Raw genomic sequence first — 6,412 nt, forward strand, 5'->3', positions numbered from 1 at the left:
AAATCTAGGATCAAAGTTACAAAACAGATAAATGGTTAGGTATCCTTCATCTCATTTATTTAATTTAACTAGCTAGATATCAAGTATAAATTATATTTTAATATATAATTCCTAGCATTATGGGATCGCAAACAACTTTTGTAAATGAAATGTTTGATCTCATTTATGTCTCATATCTCTCTTGCTTAGGTATCTTTTTTCACAAAGGATTTCGGATCAAATCATCCAAATTGAAAGCCATGTAAAACAGACACATAAATAGTAGTTAGGTAACCTTTATCCCACTAGAAAATCCGGAACTACCTTAACCATCAAGAGATAAAACAAGTGGTAAGGTGACCTTTTTCCCACAAGCTTATACAAGTGTTGTTGCTTATACAAGTATTGTTTGAGTGTATCCAAAGTGGACGACATATACTTGCAATTATAAGGGGTCTATGTATGTTTTTATAATTCCAGTTTAAGAAATATATGATATCATGATTATTGCATGCATCCAATAAGTCATGGTGCCCTTTGATTAAAATCACATTTTATAGCAATGTCCTTTTATATAATCCAATTTAATATAATTGACGTGATCGAATTTTAAATATAATATTTCGTATTAAGTTTTAACATTTGAGCGCTAAGTAACATTATAAACCTTTTAACAAAACTTCCATTTATAATATAAGGTTTGGAATTTGACAAGTTTCTAAAATCCCAATTTTAAACTTATAAAATTTTAATCGTGGAAATTTTTCGTTAGCTAGTTTTAAACGAGTATCTCATTTTATTTTTAAAACCTTTTTACCATCTTATGTTAAAACACAAATTTCATTAAAACCAAACTCCATGTGATCATTTTATGTTTAAAAAATTTTGTAGCATTTTAAAATGTAATTTTACAAACATGCATAATATACCATAAAATCAAACATTACAAAGCATAAAAAATATGTGCACAAACAAACCATAAACTAATGACATTTTATGAGCCATCACAAAAATGCTTGTTCCATTTCTAAGGGATATAAAGGGACCAAATTCCCTTATGATGTCTTCATGCCCCTATTTGCTTAACATCTTCTAGAAAGTTCATAAATATAATTTTATAAACTTTATAAAACTTTAATAAAACTAAGTGCATGAACTTCTGATATTTGAAATGGTCACCATCTTCATTTTTTGTTATATTTTTATAAAAATTAACTATTCTAAATAATCATTACCCACAAAATTAAAAAAAAAAACGAAAAATATATATTTAACTATAACATACCATATAAATAAATAAATATTACAATCATTTTAACAAATCAACACAAGTAACATCTTAAATTGTCAATGACCGGTTTATTCACATCATATATATATATATATATATATATATATATATATATATATATATATATATATATATATATATATATATATATATATATATATATAACACAACACTTTGTTTTTCTAATACAACTTTTATGACTAAAAAGATGCATGTAAGCTTCTAGTCATAAAAATAACAATTACAAATATTTTAAAGTTTTCATAGAAAATATGTATGAAATTTTGTTATAAAAATAAAAGCATCCGTGTTTTCTAAAAAAATGTATGCCAAATAATCTAATAATCTATTCAAGCTTGCAAAAAATAAATCTGATACCAATTGTTGCGTTTTATTCAAAAACGTTTTCAAAAAAACGCTAAAAGCAGCAAGGGAAGCATTAAAACTTAAATAATTATAAAACAGTTTCATACCCACCAAGAATCATTTTGAAATCATGGAATGATTAAAATAACAATAGAAGGAAAAATAACTACAACCTTTAAAGACTTTGAATCCTCAGGAGGTTGGAAGTTGATGAAGATGACAAAGACTCAAAGTAGAGCTTCTCTACAAGTATCAACCAATAATTACCAACTTGACTTTGATGCTAGTCCTTCTTGTAAATTAAGTTCTTAATCCTTTAAGAACAAAAGCCTATCTTTTTTCTTAAAGGAGAGTTTAAAAGTATCAATCTTTTTACAAGTCTTAACCTTTTAAGAGAGAAATGAGAAGAGAGGAATGGGGATATGGTTTTTCTCTCGCCAAAAGCAACCTCATGAAATAAAACCGTTCTCTTATTTATGTGTATATTATGTCTTAACTCTTTTAAGACTCCATATTCTTTTATGACAAGTTATAGAACACCTTTACAAGTATGGCATGTCATATAATGGACAAAGAAGCAAGAAACCATTTGTTCCCACCCTTAGTGTGTCCTCTGTTTGTAAAAAGAAAATAGAGAAGGTGTGTGTGATGAGAAAGAGTAACACTCTTTCAAATTTTATAAATCTAGTTTATTATTATTAAAAACCAAATCCCTTTTAGTTTATATAAAAACATATGACCTTTATAAATCATACCATGTGACTTTATTTGATACTTATTATAGAAAATTATTATTTTCATAAAATACTCATTTTCCAATTAATTACAAGAAATATAAATATTTATCAAGAATCAAATTCTTATAAATATTTAGTTTACGTCAAATTATTATTAGTGTGTCCCTATGTGATCATATGTTATTAGAAAATATCATTATTTAATGACTCTTGGGCATATAAATCTTTCAACAACATACATCATAGATGTTCGTTTGTAGTTTTGACGGTGATTTGGCATTTTCTAACCATATGCTTTCTTAAATCCTATTTCAAGGATCTTTATTTATTTATTTTTTTGAGTTTGTTCTTATGTTTTTAATGTTATCTAGTTAATCATCATATTGTTATCCAATCAATGGATAGTTAAATTCCATCTCCAATGATGGAGTTTAGGTGATATGAACCTTAATCATATGTTTGAGTTGTATATTGTACTCTAGCCTCTAGTCATAGAATTAAGTTCAAAATTAGATTTAATGAGATTATCGGTGTAATATCCCGATTTTCAATACAAATTTTTTATTTTTATTTATTCAAATATACCAGAGTATAATTACATTATGCAGAAAACATGATGTGAATGTGCATGTGTATAGTCGAGCCTTGCCCTTCTCACCAACCGAGAAAGTACCCGCCAACATTTATAATCAAGTGGGTAAGCACAAAGCTTATTGAGTTCCCCAAAATACCATATACCACAATATATATACAATGTATACACATAATGGCTAACGAACTTTCGCCGATCCACCAATAATACAAATAATGGCCTTGAACATAAAGTTGGTCCGCCCCTTTGCCTTCAGCATAAAGTTGGTCTGCTCCTTGGCCTTCAAAATAAAGTTGGTCCACCCAAGTATATTGGCCTTCACCATGAAGCTAGTCTGACCTGAACTCCCCACATAATATATAAATACATATATAGCAAAAAAAGAATTCAACATACATGCAATGAACTAAACTAGCTTAGTGACATGAGTGCATATTATAGAGCAACTACATCCTAACATACTGAGGACACATACTAAAGTATACAGTATAGTGTGAAAACTCACTAAGACAATTACTCTGACGATTGTCAGTTATCCTTCGGTAACACAACTATCAAGTATTAACATATAATACTATAACTTATTAATATATATATATATATATATATATATATATATATATATATATATATATATATATATATATATATATATATATATATATATATATATATATATATATATGGCAATCTGGTAGAAGTAAGATTCTGCACAAATTCCAAATATATTTTCATGGCTATCAAATAAGGATCAGTCGGTCAGGACATATGGGAGACAAGACCATTTTGACATATTGCTTTCCTGAAATACAACAACCAAGACAACGTGCCTATTCTAGACACCTTTCCTGTAAGTAGACCAATCATAATACTTAACTAGAACTAATGACTAATTAGATACTTATAGGTTCCTAATAACAACTATAACATAATTCTATGAAAATTACAATGTAAGAGACCATGTAAAATTCATAACTTCTTCATACAAACTATGTTCTCAATGTTATTTTTATCGACGGATTGGTACATACAAGATCTTCAACTGTCGTTTACATTGTTTTGGTTAACACTCAACCGATCTTAATTATCGATTTCAGTGTCGCGCACTACCGTACGAAAACTTCAAAAAATCATAACTTCCTCATACGAAGTCAAATTTACGCGTTCTTTATATGCATGATTTCGCTTTTAAGACTACCAAAAATTTTGTTTCCATTACTTAAGCTAATAAGCAACCTCTCACCGATTTACCTTTTGAGCCATGTTTTTGGCATATAGGGTTGAACACGAAACTTCGAAGAATCATAAGTTCTTCATATGAAGACAGATTTAAGTGTTCTCTCTCTCTCTCTCTCTCTCTATATATATATATATATATATATATATATATATATATATATATATATATATATATACACACAAAAAAATCTTATTGACGTCTACTACACGTTTATGATGATTATTTTGTCTAAAAAGTAATATATTTCTACTTCATATTTTATAAACAAACATTTTATATTAAATCCTACTGAAGGGTGAAAACAGGGTGTTACAATTGCATTATTCCATGAAAGAATTGTAAAGTAATTAGTGATTCTAATGGAAATTCTCCATTAGGATGGTGTAAATGTGTTAAAATCAATTCGTATAAAAAAAGAACCTTTTGTAAACACTTAAAAAAGATAAACAATTTCAAAAAATGAAGTATTAGGAGTTTTAAAAGTTATTTGATGATTTAAACGAATTTATAAAGGTTTTTATAAAAAAAATCCCCACAACTTCAGAATTGCAATGTGAAACATATGTTAAGGATGGAATCACCAACTCCAAACTTTTAATACTTGTGTTATTGAGTCATTATGATGTTTATTAAGTGTTTGAAGCTCACTTAGAGCTAATTAGTTAGTTGGAATGGAGATGAACCAAGTTAGAAGCTATTAAGAGCTTTTGAGCAAAAATTGGTGTTTGATGCATACATGTACTTCTTTATATCTCTTATGAAATTAAATTGACTTAATCATTAATTCATTGTGATTACAGGAATTAAGTGATATAAAAATAATGTTATTTGAACTTATTTAAGCCATATATGAAATTTGTAGAGCAAAGTACACTGTTTAAATTATAAAATTGTTTTCTAGAATGAGCTATTTGTTATATGGCCCTGTAATCTCAAGGAAAAATATTACACGGTCGTGTAATGAACTATACGTTCCTAAAAGATTTCAAAACCTTAACCACTTAGCTTTTGACCTTCACTTGTTTCAAACTTCCATACAAGGTTAAAACAAGTTGATTAGGAGGTATTTTGGTAATTTTTCAAGATAATAAATCGTTTCTTTCAAAATAACATTTCCTTGTATCACAAATCATTTCCAAAACCATTTCATAATAGTGGTGATATAGTTAAGAGATTTGGATAAGTGCGTCAAATAATCATGCAAATGCATATGAAACTAACCGAAACTTAATCCATTATTCTCATATAAGTCTCTTTCAACTAGGGCCTTAGTGGCCTAGATTAGGTAGTAGCACAACACTAAACCTATTGTCGACCATTAAGGTCAAAATTTTAGGAAATTTATGAACATCCCATGAATGAACAAGGAATGGGTTGGGATATTACATCACCATTACCTCTAAGGTCAAATAATGTAGTTGATCCCTTTATGTTCCCGAACACTCACAACTCAGCTCATCTTAGCATGCAATGCACAAGTAGGATGCTATAAAAGTTTACTCAGTACCAAAGAACCAATTTATTTTATCCAAAATCATTTTTCATGCAATGCACAAAATGTCATAAGGCCACATAACGATAAAGGTATATATATATATATATATATATATATATATATATATATATATATATATATATATATATCATACTCAAAACATTTCAAATAAGTGATAAGATACATATATTATGGGTATGTACTCACCTCAATAGCTTATGATGCTACTACCTGATCTAGGCTACTAAGGCCCTAGTTGAAAGAGACTTATATGAGAATAATGGATTAGGTTTCAGTTAGTTTAATATGCATTTTCACGATTGTTTGATGCACTTGTCCAAAACTCTTAACTATATCACTATTATTATGAAATGATTTTGAAAGTGATTTGTGACACAAGGAAATGTTATTTTCAAAGAAACGATTTATTATCTTGAATCTTTTTTTTTCAAATGTTTCTTTTTGAAATCTAGATTTGGAAATTAGGTTAATTCCATACCCATTTTCATTCTGTAGTCGAATTCAGGTATGACTTAATAGGCTCTCCAAGCTTAACATATTATTTTAACATGTACTTGTAGGTCTTTGGTTTAGCTTTTTGGATATTTAGACGGCCATGACATGTATGGTTCAATTTATACTATTTTCATGATATTAGATGTAACTCTATCATACTTCAGATTGACTAAAATTTGTGTTTTATGTTTTGGGA

Source organism: Lactuca sativa, chromosome 7 (genome assembly GCF_002870075.4).
Source record: "Lactuca sativa cultivar Salinas chromosome 7, Lsat_Salinas_v11, whole genome shotgun sequence".
NCBI lineage: Eukaryota > Viridiplantae > Streptophyta > Magnoliopsida > Asterales > Asteraceae > Lactuca > Lactuca sativa.